Genomic DNA, 21,960 nt, shown 5'->3' on the forward strand with positions numbered 1-21,960 from the left:
GGTATTCTCGGTATTCCAACTTGTACCCCTCTGTTACAGAAAGCCGAAAGACGTAACTCTACGTAAAAACTGCACATTCCCAGAATCGGGAAAACCGAAACGATGTCATGAATTCGCAACCGTATTGAACTCTGGAATAGCTGAAATGACGTTAATAAGCGCCTTGCTTGAGTTCTCTTTGACATGCAATGAGGACAATTTTACTATTTGCAGCGAAATTCAAACTTTTGAGAACATATTTAGCGAAATTACATTTCAAACTTTTTAGTCGATTTTTTGCGCGTCATCCGGAACATCGTCCCGATCAATTTTACAAATTTAAAATTGTATTATAAAACTGTGGAACCCTCAAGCGTTCCTTATTTTCTACCAGCGAACTTTTTTATCGATAAATCTATTGAATTAGCATAACTTTTTATTAATAACAGCAATTATACTTGATTTAATGGAATGTTAGAAGTCAATAAAGGAATTTATTAATCCGTAAAAAACAAGGACTACGTGCTCTTTTATTTTTAAAAGCCAGCATGCTTTCTCCTTGATAACCACGTGATTTAGGAACGGCCCGCGATAAATTGTAATACTGTTCCATCTGAATAAACTTAGTAATGCCTCATTGTTTTTCTGCTATTTATTCGATTCAGTCAAGTCGTGAAATATTTCCGTTACTCGAAGTGCTGAAATCTTTCTCTGAGAAGCAACCACGTGCTTTATAATCTATGAACGCACCCCACTTTGACCGATTCAGAGAGGATTCAAACGTTGGCGTTGTTCTCCTTCTCTCAGGGTGAGAATTGAATGTGAGTTCCGCCACTGCGTGGCATTGAGTTAATTCCGCTGGATGCTGCTGCGGTGAAAACAAGTTGTTCAGTTAGAAATTGGACGGTTTGCACGTCGCCAGCACAGACGGAAGTTGTCCTTCTCTAGCTGTTTCATACCGTATGTATTTTCACGAGTAGTTGTGTACACTGTATGCTGTACGCAGAGGATTAAAACTCGGGACGCGAAGGTTCGGTCGGTGATGGAAACCGTGTCGCATTGTGGAGCTCGCGTGGAATAATATACCCACATTCGCCTGCAGTTGGAATTTGCGGGAGATTGTATTGCGGCGGGTTCCACGAGGTGCCGTTAGAGCGCACAGAAAGCCACTGCGACCGATGATTGTGGTGAAGCGGTGGTGCGGTAGGTGAATTGCGAACCGGCAGAAGCTCGAAACGGGCATCTGGTGTATTGTGAGATGGTTCATGTCGTATGATGTTCAAAGTGACGAAATCAATCGTTCGGAGATTTGCTGGCTGGTTGTAAACAAGAATTTCCCGCAGCTGGATCGGCACGGTGCGCCCGATTGAATTATCATCGTCTTCTTGTGTATATGATGTTCAGAAATTTTACTCTGCTTTGAAGTTCGTGGATGTGTCAAACGGAAGGCGTTTTTATCAAATAACAGTGCTATTCGTGGAAAATCAACCAACATTGCAGCCGCAAGTCAAATAACCAATAGAAAATTTAATAAAAAACGGCAAGTAGTGTTGTTGAGCAATTGGCGCAATTCCGTTGGCCGGAAGTGTGGCAAACAGTGCCCTATAAATTGATTACCGTTTTCGATAAGTGTTAAATGGAAAGGCGGTTCATGATGCCCGTGCTCCATCAGTGCTGATGCTAGTCGCTGTCGGTTACAAGTGATTCGTCGGTACTTCATTAAACATTGAATAGCCGCCGCTGGTAATGCAGAAAACCGATCGAGTTTATCTTCTCGAATGATAGAATAACAATGCGGCGCGCGAGTGGATCGATTGCGTTTGAGTGCAGGTCAATAAATACTGAATGCAGTATTGGATCCTGGCTGCATTCTGGCAGTAGTGTACTTGTGCAAACCGAACTGCAGAGTGATACCAATCGATGGGGCTTACTGGAAATTGTTTAGTGTTTCCTGATTTGGGTTTCACATAATAGACAACCAATTAGAAGGATTAAAACAGTGGAGAAGTTTTAAAGTGATTGTTGTGAGTATCTAGTGCACTTAATTTGAGTTACAGGAGATGAAACAATTTCAATTTGTAAAAATACAGTTCGAAAACTTTCAAATTAAACCGTTGTTTTTTTTCGATTATTCATGGTATTCCTGACATGTCAAAGTAAATCACAAATACTATCAATGATTTCTTACATGAAGAAAATAACATCGAACCAACGAAGACTGATCCAAGCAAATAAAACCCAATGAATATTGATTTTTATTTATACATTGTTTCAAGATTTGTTTAGAATTTTGATACTCTTATTATTTTTACATGTTCATCTGCGTAAGTTAGTTTTACATGTTTGCTAATACGTGATTTCACTAAAGTCCCAAATCGATTGTCTAGGCAGTTTGGAGTGTTCATTTCTGTTGGCATAAGAATTACATTCACGGACCACGGTCATCATGTTGACAAATGAGCGACAGAAGAAACTTTTTCAGTCACTCACGTAAACGTGGGACGATAAACGGCTCAGAAAACTCTCCATAAAAGAAAATAGCTTGCCAAACGATCATCACCAAACTTTTCAACAAAAATTGATTCGTCTGCCATGTCGACATCTTTTTTCTTTACGAACAGTATAAAACCGACGTTCAGGTATCTTCAAGTTTCACGCATGCCTTGTCGTTCCTTATGATGCAACATTTATTCTAGCGGAAAATTGTGTAGTAGAACTTTCGAGCCCTTAGGCTTGCTATGAGAATCTCGGTGGTTGCTACTACTTTTTGAAAGTCTTGTGTGTAAATCTTTCTCGGGCATGCTGGACGATGGACTTCGTGGTGCGCAACTTTTCGGCCACATCACGAACAGATACCATTTTTTTGCTACGCAAAAGCGTTCTCGTGTTATCTTATACTCCAAACTTAAAAACAATATAAAATTTCAAATTGCCCGAAGACTTGATCAGTTTATTTTTTTTTCTAACCTAGGTAATACTAGGTCTTACTTTACGGCATACTGTTACAAATGTAATTTTTTGCTCAAGTATTTTTAAATTATAACTTTTTTAAAAGAATAATTGTAATAATGATATAAAATAAATTAATATTGAATTTTTTAAGTAGTCATTTCAAATAATGAATATTATATCAAATGTCTTTCAATCGTTTCCAATAAATGGGACACCCGAAATAATGTTCAATGCTAAGAGATGGCGCTCTAGTGGTAGTGGTAGTAAAATCTAAATTTCCACGAGTATTTTGCTTAATGATCGGAAAAACTGCTATTAGTTACCCTGTTTTTATGTTGTTCTAACTTTCTAGTACTTACTTTTATAATATGCAATCTGTTTTTATCAAAAAACTTAATTTTTTTTATACAACTCCATTGATTCATTGAAGTTGAATAGGAAAATCAAGTTTTTGATAAAAATAGATTGCATATGGAAAAAGAAAGTACTAGAAAGTTAGAATAATTTGATAACAGGGTAAGTAATAGCAGTTTCTTGGTCATTAAGCAAAATGATTGTGGAAATTTAGATTTTACTACCACTACCACTACAGTGCAATCTCTTCGCAATGTACATTTTTTTCAGGTGTCCCATTCCAAATTAAAATTTTGAACATTTGAGTTATTTGCAAAAATACGTCTTTCTCAAGGCTGTTCTAGATTCTCTGGCAGCAACAATACGTTCATCGAAATTTGTGATTAATACACTACACAATTCACTTTTCGGCAACAAGCAGCTTAAATGAATAATTCAGAAGGTGTGTCTATCTATCGTCAGCCTGATTCGTAAGAATCCAAAAGGTCGTCGTAAGAAAAACATAGGCTTTTGGCAACTCATGAAATGCATGAAACATCGAATAAAGGTCATTGAACGGTACATGTGCCTGATGGTGTATTGCTTAAGATTTTCGCAAAAACAACACAACTTGTGAAAGTGATTTATACATTCTCCTGCAAAAAAAGTGTCCTAAATACTGTTTTGGTCATATAACATATTTGGCTGAACTCAGCAGTGGCGTTGCTTTGGTTTGGTGGGCCTGGTGCGGTAACAAATATGTGGGCCTCCAACGAAAATGACTGGGCAGTTTTTTCTTTCATAAAAGGAATTGAGACAAACGAAAAATTTAGATTTTTCTACTTATTTATTCCGTTGTCTCCAAAATTAAAAATTAGTTAAATTTGGATACTCACTTTCCGTGCCTTTTAGTTGTCAACATCAGAAGTTACAGATTGAAAATCAATGGAATCAGTGATATAACGTTCGATTGATAAAATGGCAAAGTTGTTAATCTCAAGTTACTCATCGTTGACCTCAAATAGTCCTTGATCAACTTCAACTTAGAGAAACTTGATCAACTTTAACTTAGAGCCAACTGTTTTCAAGTACATATAGTCACGTGCGAGGACAGATTATTTCCCTCGCTCTGTTTCATTTTTTCAAGTTAGCCACACAGCAACACATATAGACGGCGTTTTCCAGACTTGGTTAAAGCACCGCTTCGAACCGCTCGGTGACAACACCGAATTAAAGACACCCAGCACCACGAGCGTATTATCTTCTTATGCGACATTCGTAGCAAGCACCAGCTCGGCGCAAGAGCTAAAAAAGCTACGAATGCAGTGCGATAATCTTGTGATCGTCACCTGCAGGCACGTTGAGCGTTTTTTTCTTTTTCGTTTTGTTTTGATCCGTGAAGAGATATTTGCTGTGTGATGCTTTTCTTAATTTGTTGCGCACCAAGTTGAAGACCAAAGCACCTAGCCCGAGTGTGTGTCTCGATTATTCTTACTGTATTTCCTGGCTAAAGGCTCAAAATATATGAAGCAATTTGAACCTCATGCGAAACGCATACTTTCTTTTAAACTGTGTAATACGCCCCGGTTTTAATGCCTATATTTAGATTTCTATATTTAGAGAACAACACCTCGTAGCTTATTGTGCCGTGTCAAATGAATGTTATGTGAACAAAAAAAAAACACCACGTAGAACATCTTGCTATTATTCTTGCTTCCTTTTTTCAGAAGAAGTAAATTAGCCTCCTGGTTTGCGCGTGTGGTACAGTAAACGTGTGAAAAAAAACATCAAATGTGAGAACGAAACAAAGAAATCCAAGTAATTGCAGCTGTTGCATATAAAAAAATTTTATATGTTCTTGTTCTTTTGAAACTATAAAACAGAGCATTGCTCAATTACATTAAATTTAATTTCATTTAATTCATGACATTTAATTTCAAAAACAACACGAATATATAGTCACTAGGTGGTCCCAACAAAATCGATGTAGAAAAAGTCGAGGTACTCAGCCCTAAACTGAAAAATAATGTTATTTATAGCATTTTTGTAGAATATTCCGACTTCTAAAAAATCGTTTTCAGGTTGCCCAAACGTGATTTATGAAAAAATGACTTTTTTAAGCTACAAAACTTTTCAATTTCTAAATTATTCCATATATTTTATAATTTTTATGGGGTTGTTTTTGAATATTTTGCATGGTTTGGTTCAGAATCGCATTCAATTATTTGACTCGCAGAGCCCGATAAACATCACAAAAAAGTAAATTTTTCTCATAATTTTCAGATAAAACCGTTCAAAACACATGTAAACAAATATTTTGATCAAGAACTGAAATTTTTACTGCAAAGCGGGATTCAAGACGAAAATTAACATAGAAAAAGATCCTTGATATCTTATCGGGGGGCTGAGATATTGGCGTTTATACATGTGATGGAAAAATATGCATTTTGTCAAAAATGCCACTAATGTTTACTAGCTCCATTGCACAGTGTTTTATTTTGCCGTTTGTGCGTAGAATTTCCTAAATAGTGATTCAAATGTTTATTAAAGCCATAAGGTATGTTCGGAGATTTTTCAGGATATTTAGAAATGCATCTTTTAATGTAGAAAGATGGATGATCAATCCACCAATGAGTGAGATAAAAAATTTACATTTTAATCAAAATAAGATAGACGCAAGGTGTCTTCAACAAAGTCTTAAGGTTATCCTAAAACAAGAAACTTTACCGAAGACATCATGTTTCTATCTGTTACATATTACGAGCAATATTGAGTTTTCTATTAGAAGGCACTAAAAATCATAATTTTCGTTTTAACTTTTGAAGTAGAATACTTTTCTCAGGAAGTTCGGCTACATAGGGATGTGAAATGAAAATCTAAAACCGAAAAATGTGAAAAATATGTCCAAATTCAAATGCTAAAATATCGGTTAATATTCGATGGATTTCCTTCGTTCTTGCAGCAATAGATTGGAAAATCTTCTAAGATTCTTCCCAAAAGAAGATAATTGTAATTTTATTATTCACACTATTGTACTTTTGAAAATAGTCAAGCCTTGTCAAAACGAAAAATCCGACCTCTGATTGGTCGTTATATGATTGCTTCCCAAGCACGGTCGACAAAATCATATACCTTGCAATTGAAAACATGCTATTTGGCCTATATAAGAGCCTGTTTCAGCCGAAGCTGCTCATAATAGTTCTAGACAGCGACAACAGCAGTCGTACTCCCTTACCAGAAGCACTAGCAGTGCAGTGGATACCAGCGATGGCGGAAAGCGGCCACAGCTGTGGCGTAGCAATGGATAGCCCACTAGTTGCAGCGGATTCCAGCAACGATAGCGGCTAATGCAGTGAGGCACTTTAGTGAAATGCAGTCTCTGTGTGATAGTGGGCACTAGTAAATGCATTCAATGAAAAGTTGACTCTTTTTGACAACACGTAAGCCGTCTAGTTTTGAGTGTTAAATCAGCTTTTCACTGTTTATTTTATCACAAGGAATACTTTGTTCGCACTGTCAGTGATAACGCAAAGATGTAATCGGCATCTTATCCGATACTAAATTGAACAACAAATTGTCCTTGTCCGGATGAAATGAAAACCTGATGATTAAAGCGTTAATGTTTTCTCTTGAGTTTATTTACATTTTTAAATTTGTAAAGGTTATAAATTTTACTTTATTTCCGTGTCTCAGAACGTACTGAATTATCTTTTCCTTTAGTCATGAGCACGACATCCGAAAAAATTTCATCTCAAAGTTTAAAAATTGTCAAGCCCCAACCATGACAAGCAACTTACTATGTTATTGAAAATGGTCAATCTTTGTTGAAGCGTAAAATTCGATTGTTCTGATTAGTCAACGTTTATATACTAGAAAAAATGACTGACACGCAAGCAGCCGGGTTATCTTTCTTGTAAAAGTATTCTACTTCAACCTTGCGGTCGTGGCTTTGCACACAACCCTCCTGTTATTTTTCGCAGATTTTCCGAATTTGCAAACCTTCTACTATGTAATCAGCCATCAAAAAATGCATTTGTTTTCTGAACATTGTAATTTTTTATCTCCCAAAATAAAACAGTTATTTAACATTTTTGTTAAAATGCATCATTTCCATCACATAGAAAAATCCCAATATCTCAGTTCCTCGATAAAATATCAAGGATCTTTTTTCATGTGAATTTTCGTCGTAGATCTCGCTTTGCAATGAAAATTTCAGTTCTTGATCGAAATTTTTTTTTGTGTTTTGAAGGGTTTTATCTGAAAATGATTAGAAAAATTATTTTTTTTCCTGATGTTTAATGGGCTCTGAGAGTCAAAAAATTGTATGCAATGCTGAACTCAACCATGCAAAATATTCGAAAACAATCCCACAAAAATTAAAAAAATATATGAAAAATTTAGGAATCGAACAGAATTGAAAAAAGGGCAAAAGAGTAGGTTTGTAGCTTAAAAAAGTCATTTTTTAAAAAATCACGTTTGGGCAACCTGAAAACAATTTTTTAGAAAGTCGAAATGTTCTACAATTTTTTTTTCTGTGTGGACTCATCACTGCGACCAGAGATTAGATCTATTGTGATATTACCCAGGTGTTTTCTGTACGCCGCCCTTCAGATTATTGGCAGTATCACTATTGAAGTAAGTGATATGCTTATAATTCACATCCATGCTTGTGTGTAAGTTGTACCTTTCCGTTTCAACTAACTGCTCTACTATACCGAGCCTCTGTCCATCCTAACAATATCGCCTAATTACAATTACCTGGAGAGAACTTTTATATGTTACTCACACCAGTTTTATTATAATAGGGACTTATTTTTGTTAGAAGGAGAGTCAACAGAGGTACTGTAGAATTCAGATTGAAGGAAGGGTACGTGGTGGGGAGCCTGAGAATGAACCCATGCTAAAGTCCTTTGACAACCAAATGGCCTGATTCTACTACGATTCGAATCCACGACCACCCGCTTACCAAAGCAGGCTCTGTAACCTTGCGGCTTCGGAGCTCCCTACAAAAATGCTATAAATAACATTATCTTTCAATTTAGGGCTGAGCACCTTGACTTTTTCAACATCGATTTTTTAGGACACCCTAATAGTCACCCACTTACTCGCATACGTCGTCAGCGCTCACCCTCTGCACTAGCTGCAACATGTAATATACACAGCAAGGAGAAGCAGAGTACAAATAGACGGAGATGTCACGAAGCAAAAAAGCAAGCAAAATGACTCGGGGCTACACCGTGCGCTCTATGTTACTTTAGAAAAACACCAGCGAAGAGATATTCTTAAGGTATTCTTCATTTTTCGCGTGCCGAATCGTCGGGGAAATCGATTTCGGGTAGAAGACAAACAATCCCTCAGGTAGAATACGTTAACAGGTTTTCTAGAATTTTCACGATACATGCCGGTAGCCTTTATCTGGAGGGCAAAACAACGCGTCCGGTTTTTATTATCAATATTTTTCATGAGAATTGGAAAAAAATTGAAAAAAAGAGCCTATTATTTGAATACATTTGCATTTGCGCCACCGTATAGGTATGAACCAGTAAATCTGAAAGTTTAGCTGATTTAGCAAAATAGAATGCGGAGCTTATAAACAGAAATATTTTTTTCAATAATGGTCTGTAATAATTGAAAAAAAAAAACACAGGCTCTTTATCTTCTAAGACACATTATAACAATCATATATTATATAACTTTATCAAGTCAAAAACCATCCTTTTTTCCGAGTTATCTTTGATGAGCTAAAGCTAACAAATCTTCTGAGTGACGTTTTGTGCTTTGAATAGTTAGAATTTAACGGGATGATAGTGATAAATAATAAATAATATTTCTTACTTCGAAAATTGGATTTGAAAAAATTACATAAATCTTCGTTCTGGCATTGAAAACAATAGCTGGGATCTGACCATTAAATTCGAGCCTCGGCTTGGGAAAGACTGCTGTGTCAACAGGATCGTAGCGCTAGCCCCGCAATTATCCTGTTTACTTAACAGTTAGCAGCGAAGTCTGTGTATAATAGACAGAAGGTCGAGTTCCGAATCGGAATGTAGCACCAAGGCTTTGCTATTTTTGTAGACAGTAATTTTATCTTTTCAGAAAGATATACATCGTAAGATGAAACAATCACAGGAGGGTTGTGTGCAAAGCCACGACCGCAAGGTTGAAGCAGAACACTTTTACAAGACAGATAACACGGTTGCTTGCGTGTCAGTCTTTTTTTTTTTAGTAAATAAACGTTGACTTATCAGGTCAATTGAATTTTGCGCTTGAACAAGGATCGACCATTTTCAATAATATAGTAAGTTGCTTGTCATGATTGTGGATTGACAATTTTCAAATTTTGGTTATGCGAAAAAATAATTTTTATGCATATAATGGAAGTTTTTCGGATATCGTGCTAATGAATGAAGAAAAAGATTATTCAGTATGTTTTGAGACACGGAAATAAAGTAAAATTTATAACCTTTACAAATTTAAAAATCTAAATTAACTCAAGAGGAAATATCAATCATCAGGTTTTATTTCATCCTGAAAAGGACAATTTGTTTTTCAATTCAATATCGGAAAAGATACCGATCACATCTTGGCGTTATCACTGACAGTGCGAATAAAGTATTCCTTGTGATAAAATAAACAGTGAAAAGCTGATTTAACACTCAAAAATAGACGGCTCATGTGTTGTCAAAATGAGTCAACTTTTCATTGAATGCATTTACTAGTTCCTATTTACTAGCTGCTATCGATGCTGATACCCGCTGCAACAACTACGCTATCCGTAGCCATGCCACAGTTGTTATATTTTTATATGGTTACATATGGTTTACATAATAATTGTTTAGCCTTTTAAGGTTCTGCATCTTTGTTTTGAGGTTTTGCTGGTTACTTAATTCTATAGATTTACATTGTTTGTGTAGAGTTTAACAGTTCATCCATTATAGGGCTTGTTTTTAATTGAAAAATAAATTTTTATAACCTACTTAACTACGAATAACAAACTTAAAATTAACTTAAAACTAAGGTACCAGCTCACGAATGATCTGGTGAGGTGACCTGGCGCAGGACTCTCTGAAGTTAGTCAATGATGTTGTTCTCCGTTTCTCCAGCACCTGAAGACCAGCCAGGCGATGGATCTCAGAGTTTCGTGCCCTCGGAGGGGTGTTTAGGATCATACGTAATATTTTATTCTGAACAATCTGAGATTCTTAAGTTGGTGGGTTTTAGCACAGCCCTCCCAGACAGGCAAAGCATACTCTATGACCGGCAAAATTATTTGCTTGTAAACGGCAAGTTTGTTGGTGAGGGAAAGGGTGGATTTCCTATTAATGAGAGGATAGACGATCAGTATGTTGCACTTGGTATCAGTTTTCTCTATGTGTGAACTAAATAGAAGCTTTTGGTCCAGGGAGAGACCAAGATAGACAACCTCGCTCGACCATTCGATGGGAGTGTTATTGAGATGGATTCTCATATTGGCAGGCGGAACAAGTCGAGTTGATTCTGAATGCGGGAATATAATAGCCTGGGTCTTAGCTGCATTGATGAAGATCTTCCAGTTGTTGGAATAGTCGGACAGAACATACAAACCCTCCTGTAGTCTACGCGTCAAGGCTCTAGCCACTCGACCTTTGTAGATAAAGGCAGTGTCGTCTTCAAACATAGACAGGAAGCCACCACCCGGAAGGGGAGGAGCATCTGAGGTAAGTATGTTGAACAGGATGGGACCGAGAACGCTACCCTGTGGAACCCCAGCATCTACGTTAAACGTATCAGAGGGAATGTTGTTGAGGAAGACCTGGAATGATCTATTCGACAGATAAATTTTGATGATCTTTACGAGGAAGAACGGAAAGTTGAATCGCTGCAGCATGCCAGACATTATCGAACGTCCCTTCGATATCCAACAATGCCATGGCAGATGTTTTACTAACGAACTTGTTCCACCTTAGGATCTGAGTAACTCTAGTCAGTTGGTGAACGGTGGAGTGACCCTGCCTAAACCCGAACTGTTCTGGGAGGAAAATGTTATTCTGGTTCACGAATTCCAGTAAGCGACTAAGAATCAACTTTTCGGACAACTTCGAGATGCACGATAATAGGCTGATGGGGCGATAGTTTTTAGCGTTGATAGAAACCTTACCGGGTTTTTGGATGGGGATCACTTTAGCTAGCTTCCAGCAAGACGGGAAGTAGCCGAGCTCCAGACACTTATTAAAGATCGCTGCCAGGTGTTCAAAAATTTCTCGACTCAAGTTTTTCAACTCAAGGTTGAGGACCTCATCGACACCGGCGGCCTTCATGTTCTTGGTGCGCTTGATAGCAGCTAACACCTCATCAGCGAATGTTTTAGATTCATCGGGAATGATTGATGGAAGATCGACGACTCTAGTAATTATTTCCTGGACGGCAAGCTCGTGCGGGCTAACCATGACATGACCCAAATTGTGAGAGTTGACAAAATGCTCAGATGCTGTTAAAAGGAAATGAGCGGGGATTGGTGTTGAGGGTGATAGAGGGGGAATAGGTCTCGGTTTGGTTTCCAGAATTTTGGTAAGTCTCCAGAACGGCTATTCACGTACTGGGAGGGAGCGAAGATGTTGAGAAAAATGTTTGATTCTTAAATCCACCAATTTGATTGTGTTACGGAATTGGATATATCGTTTGATTGTGTTGTCTAGGTTCAGAGAGTTACTCGCCAGACTAGAAGCCGGCACATGCATATCCCGGGCCAGGGATAATGCCTCATCGATGGACTGAAGACACTGGTTTCTGAGGACTCGAGCTGGACGCTGTAGTCTATTGCGTTGTCCACACATCGCTGGAACCGCGCCCAATCGACTCGATGGTAGTTACGCCGAGAGACTTGGAATCGGTTAGCAGAGGATCCAACTTCGACTACCACTACACAGGCTTGGTTTTGTTGCGTGCAATGATCACCCGCAATAATGAACTGCCCCTGCCTTCGAGTCAGTTTGATGATGCCGCTTCTTAGGCTCGTTGCCGTCCCGTCCCGTATGTTGACTTTGCTTGGGACAGCTGCGATGATGGTAATGGGTCCGACTCCAGTGGTTACTTTCAATCCCACGGCCTCGATGACTTTGAGTTGGAAACTCGGTAGCAGTTGACAGCTTATTTCACGCCAAAGAACAATAGCCACACCTCCTCCAGAAGAATATGCTCGATCCAGCCGTACAAATCGGAATGCATTCCACGACCAGTGAAACGTATTGCTCCATGGTGAGCATGGGTTCGTTGTCAGTTGTGCCAGTTGCAGCGAACGTCAATGCGGACGAGTTCCCTTGGAGACCTGGTGGGGGTAAACGGCTACCGGATCTCGTTGCTTCAGCATACGTAGAGACAGCTGTGACTGGTTTGGTGGTTAGATTCAGCGGTAGCGGGGCGAGCAAAGGTATGGGGTGCCGGGAGCCAATGGCAGGGAACTCCTTTGTGTTGTTTGGGGGCACCTTTCGGCGACCTGGTTGATTGTTGGTGGAGGCCCGCTTACGAATCTCGATGAACTCTGCGCGTTTTGAGCACGTTCGACTGGTTGCTTTGTGGGCAGCCCCACAGTTGGCGCACACCGGATCGGCGGTCTCCATCAGCTGGAAGGCATCGGGGGCGTGCGTTTGGCCACACTTGATGCAACGATGAGCGACTTCGGCTGAAACAGGCTCTTATATAGGCCAAATAGCAAATTTGAAATTGCAAGGTATATGATTCTGTCGACCGCACTTGGGAAGCAATCGTAAAACGACCAATCAAAGGTCAAATTTTTCGTTTTGACAAGGCTTGACTATTTTCAATAGTACAATAGTTTGGAAAATAAAATTACAATTATCTTCATTTGGGAAGAATCTTAAAAGATTTTCAAATCTATTCCTGCAAGAAGGAAGAAAATCCATCGAATACTAACCGATTTATTAGCATTCAAAATTGGACATATTTTTCACTTTTTTAGGTTTTAGATTTTCATTTCACATCCCTATGTAGCCGAACTTCCTGAGAGAAGTATTCTACTTCAAAAATTGAAAACGGAATATATGATTTTAAATTTAATATTTAAAAAACACATTTTTTCCATAATCTGATTTTTTTGCTACAACATAATACAGTCTGATACAGTCTTGGTTCTAAAAATATTTTTTATCTTAAAATGCAAATAATGCATGTAAATACAAATAATCCCACATACAAAAACTAGATGGTGATAACCACATCAATATTGTAAGGAATTAGCACAACTGATGATAAAGATTGAAACCTGTACAGCCAGTGTGTGTTAGACATACGAATGTGTGTTAGACGTATTTCAAATGTATTGCGCTGCTCCAAACCACTACAGAGCAGTTCCATAAAAAATGTCCCAGTTTTAATATTTTTTTAAATTGTCCTTTTTGATTTGGCTGAAACTTTGCATAGACGTTTCTATAGGCAAAAAAAGGCAATTTTGTGCTATTGGTTTAATTTTCTAGAACACGACTTATTTTTGAGAAGCTATTTAAAAATGCTATTTTGGGAAGGTATTGAAGATTACAAATATTTTTAGAGCCAAAACGGTATGTTCGATCGGTGTAACGTTTGAGCAAAGTTGTAGATAACAATTTAGTATTTCCAAAAAATATACACTCTGAATAAATTTATTTTTCAAAAAAAACTTTAAAGACAAATTAAAATCTAACTATCCCAAAAACATCATTTTTGAAAAATCTTTTTTTTTATAAAAACTAAAAAAGATTATCTTAACAACGAAACCGGTCCAATCATGTAATCATAAAAAAAGAGTTATGGTTTTAAAATAAAATAATTTTATTTTCACAGGGTATTTTCTATGGAAGGACAAAATTACTATCTACAAGTTTAACAAGACACTATGTCAATCAAACAAACCAATTTACCTACAAAAGTATTTTTATTTTCTCATAGAGCGCTCTTTTGGAAATAAAAAATTTTGGATAGTGTCTTCGGCAAAGTTGTATTGTAGATAGCAATTTTGGCCTTAACCCTCTAGTGCCCAGTATAGGCGGTCTTCAGTTGAAAAGTTAATTATGAAAATTCATAGTGATTTTTCAAAGTCCGTCTGAAAATAAACTTAGGCACTAGAGAGTTAAAAAAATATGGACCTCGAAAAAAAAAATGTTTTTCGAAAAATCATAACTTTTTTTTTGCGAAATCAGAGCAATTACTGTGCGTTTTGAGAAGACACGTTGGTTGATTGAGGCTTGAACTTTTGCGTGTAAAGCTAGTTTTAGCGCTGGCACAAAGAAAACTCGGCCTGACGTATAAAGCATACATACTGAGCCGAGGACCTTTTGATAATAAAAATATTTCCAGAGACAAAACGATTTGTTCAATCGGCATGGTGTCTTCGGTAAAGTTGTTGATAATAACTTTTTCTCTTCAAAGTAGGTATAAACTATAAAGCAGGTATTAGCAAATGTTTGCTCCGTCTAATACCTGCTTAACAAACACTTAAGAACTTTTTATTTTTTTTTTTCAAATTTCAATTTTTTTTATTTTTTATTTCACCAAGTTCCACCAACTATCAATGTTAAGCTAACATTGTACAATTTAGTAGACAAAGATTTTTTTTTCAGAAGTGTGTTTTTTGAGCTACTGAATTTAGGTCACTTTGCTTACCTTTGTGAATGTTTAAAACATGATTCAAAATTTTTATAACGGTTCTTTTAATAATTTAGTTTTATTCTGTAAAAACAATTGCATAATAATGAAGAATTCCAGCAGTATTTTTATGTTTTTTTTTTCCTAGAATTTTTGTTTGGATCTCATTGTTTTTTTTCTGAAATTCCAAAATTACGGCATTGCCGAAATCTTCATCAATCAAAGATTTTTTTTGGGTTTATTAAAAATAAGACTTTGATAAAACAAAAATATATAATTTTAAATTTCTGATAGATCTTTCCATACAATTTTTTTTCGCGTTGTATATTTTTTCGGAAAGACAAAATTATTGCTTATAAATTTGCCAAAGATGTCACACCGATCAAACAAACCGTTTTTACTCATGAAATATTTAAAATCTTCAATACCATTTTTATATAAACTTTTTCGATCATTAGTCGTGATTAAAAAAAGTACTAACAGGCATGAATCAACCAAATCGACAAAATGGTCGCCCAAATTTTACCCATTTTTTCTAAATTGCTCAGTAAGGACATGAGTGCGAGAGTCTATTGAAGAGAAAGAATAAGAGATAACATCGTTAATTGAAGTGTTTTCCTGCTGTCATTAGAGATACTACTGACCGAGCAACGCACGTGTGCGTAGTCAAGTTAATGGTCAATTCGAGAACAACATCCGAATTGTTATTTATCGCATGATATAACATAAACAACATTCTACCAATGGAAATCGACTCTTCGAATTTCGTTTAGCGGTAGGTCTCAAAATCTTTGTCTTCTCGAATGAAGTCCCCATGCGGAAATCAATCGTGTAGCAACATCTTTTCCAGAGCCAGGTGCAGTCACAACATTCCATTGCCACAGATAGACATACATTCGATGCAACGTTCACCTGAGGTAGTCTTTTTTCCCGAAATTCCTTGAATAAATTGTTGATACTAGACACCTTGTTTCCCTTGGGAAAACAACGACGGTAGGCAACCGATTTGACTAGAAAATGGAAAGATAAAGTTTCCCTTTCTTAGTAACCATAAGTCGCGGGGACAAAGCCAAGAATTAAAATGTTAGAAAATGACAGGGAGATATATCGGTAAGCGAATTGTTCCCCTCCGGGGTTTCAGTAGGTACGCTCAGTCAAAATTTGTTTAGTGCAGGCTTCGAACTGGTCACGGTAGAACCACTTTTCACTGCGATAATCGTCTTCTTCTTTCCCTGACGCTACCAAGGCTGGCTGTCTGAATACATTCTTAAACAAAAGTGTTAAATGAGTATCGCGACGTTATTTTCCTCAAACGTATTTTGACATTTTTTCTAGAAATGAGAATCACGCACGTTGAGTGCGTGTATTCTGGAAATTATGTATATCATTGATTTTGTGATAATATTTCTCAACATAAATGAACGAAGCAGACAGAAATAGTCCGGAATAACATCGCTAAACGGTTGACAGTGTGCATCTCTTTGATAAACGAGTGTCGTTTGACTATCCTTTTATTTTCTGTGAGCTGAGCGGCGATGGTTTGGTTGTTTAACATTTACGAACGAAAGCCAATCAATCGTGCAACAAACTTCATTCTGGGTGGCCGTTATTTTCTCCTCATGTAAGGGGACTTATGTATTACAAGTCCATGACACAAATTGATTCACTTAAAGTTTTGATAAATAAAAACAAATGCGATGCATTTTCCCTTTGTGAAACTTGGCTTACTTCAAATATTGATCTTAACTTCCATGATTTTAATATTATTCGCCTTGATCGAGACACCCCTTATGGAGGAGTACTTCTAGGGATTAAAAAGTGCTATTCTTTCTATCGTATTAACCTCCCCTCGATTCCAGGCATCGAAGTTGTCGCATGTCAAATGATAATACAAGGTAAAGAGCTTTGTATTGCCTCAATATATATTCCTCCCAGAGCACAGGTTGGGCAACGGCTGCTCTTTGATTTAATAGAACTACTTCCTTCGCCACGTTTGATTTTGGGAGACTTCAACTCTCATGGTGTGGCTCCTCTTTGATCTATAACCTTTGCGATGACTTCGACATGACTATTTTGAACAACGGTGAAATGACACGTATCCCGAAACCTCCAGCGCGGCCAAGCGCTTTGGATCTATCCATATGTTCGACGTCGCTACGGTTGGATTGCACATGGAAGGTAATCCTCGATCCTCACGGTAGCGACCATATGCCTATTCTTAATTGACATTCCGTATGACCTCAGACGGAATGTCGATTGAAGTTATACGAGGAAATGATTTCAAAAACGGTCGATTCGATTCAACATCATCCACCGCTTGAAGAATACAACCTCCTCGCGGGCTTGATTCTCGACGCCGCGTTGCAAGCCCAAACGAAGAAATACCCTGGCGTAACGATCAAAGAACCGCCTTCCACTCCGTGGTGGGACAAAGAGTGCTCCGATGCCTACACGCAAAGATCCGACGCGTATCTGACCTTCCGGGATACAGACGATGCCAACGACTTTAAACGTTATTCGGAGCTTGATACCAAGTTTTAAAGCTTGACTAAGGCAAAGAAACGCGGATATTGGCGTCAGCTCGTGAACGAGACGTCGAGGGAGACATCAATGAGCACTCTTTGGAACACAGCCCGAAGAATGCGGAATCGCGTAACGGTCAACGAAAGCGATGAGTAGTCTTCAAGTAGGTGGATATTTGATTTTGCCAGGAAAATATGTCCGGACTCTGTTCCTGCGCAAAACCTTCGCGATACGTCTCCGGGCCACGACGCGATAGAATCACCATTTACGATGGCAGAATTTACAGTTGCCCTCCTGTCCTGTAACAATAACGCGCCTGGGTTAGATAGAATCAAATTCAACTTGTTGAAGAATCTACCCGGCACTGAGAAGACTGAGATAGTAGTTTTTTCTAGGAAGCATGAACTTGCTCAGCTCCAAGCACAATTAATGGGTAAAACGATCTCTCAGGTTTTGGTGCATAAGTATCTTGGTGTCTAGTTCGACTCTAAAGGCACCTGGGGTTGCCATGTTAGGTATCTGATGAAGAAAAGTCAACAAAGAGTAAATTTTCTTCGTACAATAACCGGATCATGGTGGGGAGCCCACCCAGGAGACCTTATAAGGCTTTACCAAACAACGATATTGTCTGTCATTGAGTACGGGTGTTTCTGCTTCCGCTCCGCAGCAAACACACATTTGATCAAACTGGAGCGAACACAATATCGTTGTTTGCGTATCGCCTTAGGTTGCATGCAATCGACCCATACGATGAGTTTGGAGGTCTTAGCCGGAGTTCTACCGTTGAAAAACCGCTTCTGGAGCCTGTCTTCTCGTATTCTTATCAAATGTGAGGTCTTGAACCGTCCTGTGATTGAAAATTTTGAAAGGTTAATCGAACTCAATTCTCAAACCCGTTTTATGACATTGTATTTCAATCACATGTCCCAAAATATTAACCCTTCTTTGAATATTCCAAATCGTGTCGACTTATCAAATACTTCTGATTCTACTGTGTTTTTCGATACATCCATGATAGAAGAAACTTGTGGAATCCCGGATCATTTACGCGTGCAGCAGATCCCTAAAAATTTTTCCAAAAAATATCGAAACATCAACTGCAACAATATGTTCTACACTGACGGATCACTTCTCGATGGGTCCACTGGCTTCGGTGTTTTCAATAACAATTTAACCGTCTCCCATAAGCTCGATAATCCTGCTTCTGTTTACGTCGCAGAATTAGCTGCTATTCAGTACACCCTAGGGATTATCGAAAAAATGCCCACGGACCATTATTCCATCTTTACGGACAGTCTCAGTTCTATTGAGGCTCTTCGATCGATGAAAGATGTTAAGCACTCTCCGTATTTCCTGGGGAAAATACGGGAATATCTGAGTGCTTTATCCGAAAAATCGTTTCAGATTACCTTAGCGTGGGTCCCTTCTCACTGCTCGATACCGGGCAATGAGAAAGCGGACTCTTTGGCTAAGGTGGGCGCATCAAACGGTGAAATTTATGAAAGACCAATTGCTTTTAATGAATTTTTCGCATTTGTACGTCAGAATACGATCATCAGTTGGCAAAATTCTTGGACCAGAGGGGAACTGGGAAGGTGGTTACATTCCATTATACCCAAGGTATCGACGAACCCGTGGTTCAAGGGGTTGGATGTAGGTCGAGATTTCATTTGCGTGATGTCTCGGCTTATGTCCAATCACTATAGATTTGATGCGCATCTCCGTCGTATTGGGCTCGGGGAAAGTGGTATCTGTGCCTGTGGTGAAGGTTATCACGACATAGAGCACGTTGTTTGGTCATGCCCTGTACACCGTGACGCCAGGTCTAAATTAATAACTTCCCTCTGGGCCGAGGGTAGAGAACCAGCTGTCCCTGTTCGTGATGTCTTGGCGAGTCGCGACCTACCCTACATGTCCCTTATATACATTTTCCTGAAATCCATCCATGCCCAAGTCTAGTCCCATTCCTTTCCACCCACATTCAACAAAACGGCAAGAACACGTCGTAGACCTCGATTTTGGAACCAGCAATTGAATCCCATACGAACTCGCCAGGAAAACCCGAGGCCTTCCTTTATATCTTGGCTCAGCGGCACACACCATATGGCAACTTGAACACCAGCGAACAACAATAACGAACCAAAACCAGCAACTAGACCCCGCACAATACCCTCAGAACCCGAGGATTACAAGCCCCTGTCCCAGCTAATGACATCGTGGCTTAGCAGAACAAATCCATACATGCTGCATATTCATTCGATGAACATCAGACGACCATTCAACTACAAAACACTGATTGAATAATACATGCTAGTTTTAAGATAGACTTAATTTCAGCTCGTAGTCGGCAGCGAGGATAAAAAATTTGCTTATAGATTTTAAGTCATCCGATATAATTGGCGCCGTTAAACATTGAATTGTATTTGTGCCGTGTCAAATAAATGATTTGTGAAGAAAAAAAAAAAAAAAAGTCCCTGACATAAATTAACTTATCCTTTGCCGTAGAACGATCAAAGTAAAAGTTACACTTTTTTGACCAATGAAAAGACAAACATGAAATTTTCGATTTCGATATTTTTGTTTTGATGCCAAATGTTTAAAATATACAAAATCATCGAAATCTGGTGATGTCTCTACATATTTTTTTTAATTGACTTTTTGCAAGCCTAAAAATTTTCGAGCGGGTCGAAAGTCGATTTTTGACGCAGAGTTACGTCTTACGGCAACATTCTGAGAAAGGGGTGGAAACTTGAGAACCCAAAAAATATCGAGAGCGTTACGGAAATTGTCCATCTTTAAATGCTTATAATTCAGACAGTTTTCAACGAATTTTCTTCAAATGCTTATAATTCAGACAGTTTTCAACGGATTAACTAAATTATTCCAGAAATTGTTCGGAAGTTTAGCTATGCGTCTCCCGAAATGCGAAAAATTGTGACGTTATTGTGCGGAGTGTTGTTCTATTCAAAAATATAGAGCTTTGTTTTATAATCCAGAATTGCTCACATAGTTTTTACAAAACAAAGATTAAATACGTGTACGTTCCTCTTAATTTTCTATACAGCTTATATTGGTTGTATTCGGCTTAAATCTAAAATAAATCAAAACTACGATTATAGCTTATTGATTCATGCAACCACATCTTCGGTATTACAATATTGAATATCATTGATAAGAACGTTAAATTAGCAAATTCAATATTTTTTTAGTTCCTGGATTACTTAAATCAAAAATACTAAATTATAATTTATAAAGATTTCAATCGAATAGTTTTTTCGTACGTGAGTGATTTACAGCCTATTTCAGCACATATCCACTCACACCCGTTGAGAGAGAACAATAGAGACATCAACGAGATTCTGGATTCCCTGTGAAAGATTCGTTGCCTGAGCCGTTATCGGCCATAAGATCTCCCGCAACGCAGGCGTAAACCAACCTGAGTTGAAAACAGTGCCACATACCGTCCAATATGGGTATTTTAAGAGGCCGTAAATCGACCTTAGATTGCATTTTTAAATCCAAGTAAATTACGGGTTCTAAAAAAAACAGCAAATAAAGTGTAAATACCGTGAAATTGACCCAAGATGTCATGTTGATTTTTTCTTCAGGCCCACTATATTACTTTCATAGAGTTATTTCATCAGTGTTGGTTATTAGTATAAACATATTGACACAAGAAAGTCTATCTTAGCATCTATCATAGAGAAAAATATTGAAAAGGAGGAGTTTGTTTTGAACATCAGAACATTAAACTGTTCGATCCCAATTGAGTGTACTCATTGCAGAAAATACATTGAAATAAGACGCGTCGCCATAATTCTACGTTAACTTTGCGGCTGTATTTCATCCACAATCTCTCTAACTTGCTACAAAAAAATCGCAAGAGTTGTGTGCAAAGCCACGACCTCAAAATTGTTGTTAATATTTCTATCCAACAAAAAAATAACTTTATGAAATTATGTGGTTGCCCAATAAAAAAATAACTTTATGAAATTATGTGGTTGCCCTAAAAAGATTCAAAGTGGCAACTAGGGTTGACTTAAGGCCTATGAAGAACATTTCGAACCCGGAAATACTCCTATAAGGTGGTATTTGGTCATTGATGGCTACCACTACCGTTGCTGGTACACGCCGCCGCTGCTGTTGTCTGCTTCCGCTACTTCTGATACCCGCTGCTTCTAGCTAGGACCATCTTAGTCACCATATTTTAGTAAAATAATTGGTTTGAACAGAGACAGACTTTTATATACTCTAAAAAGTACACGTCCGGTTTACTAGGTGTATAATTCTGTTAACCGTGCTATGTAAAACAAGCATTAGGCGACCAATGAGAAGCCGAAATTTAAATTGCAGTTTGAATTTGGCTACGCTACTGATACTTCTTGTTCGGAAAATTTTGTCAAGTTTTATTAAACGTGTAATATGCTTTCACTGTCATATACTTTTACTGTCATAAACTTTTCGAATTTACGTGACCTGAAAAAGCATTTTGTTTTTTATTTCCAACTAGGAAAAATAGTTAACTCAAGACTCATTTTATTAATTTATTTTTTTATC

The 21,960-nt window shown here is 37.9% G+C and overlaps 1 protein-coding gene across 2 annotated transcripts in view; it reads left to right on the forward strand.

The window, feature by feature from the left end:
- The first annotated feature begins 879 nt into the window (after positions 1-879).
- LOC129727694 (zwei Ig domain protein zig-8-like) overlaps positions 880-21,960 on the forward strand; it is a 116,690-nt gene continuing 95,609 nt past the window's right edge. For both annotated transcript variants that reach the window (XM_055685748.1, XM_055685749.1), the window contains exon 1: positions 880-2,003. The gene's annotated coding sequence lies outside the window, so the exon portion shown is untranslated. The remainder of the gene's footprint in view (positions 2,004-21,960) is intronic.

This window comes from Wyeomyia smithii, chromosome 3 (genome assembly GCF_029784165.1).
Source record: "Wyeomyia smithii strain HCP4-BCI-WySm-NY-G18 chromosome 3, ASM2978416v1, whole genome shotgun sequence".
NCBI lineage: Eukaryota > Metazoa > Arthropoda > Insecta > Diptera > Culicidae > Wyeomyia > Wyeomyia smithii.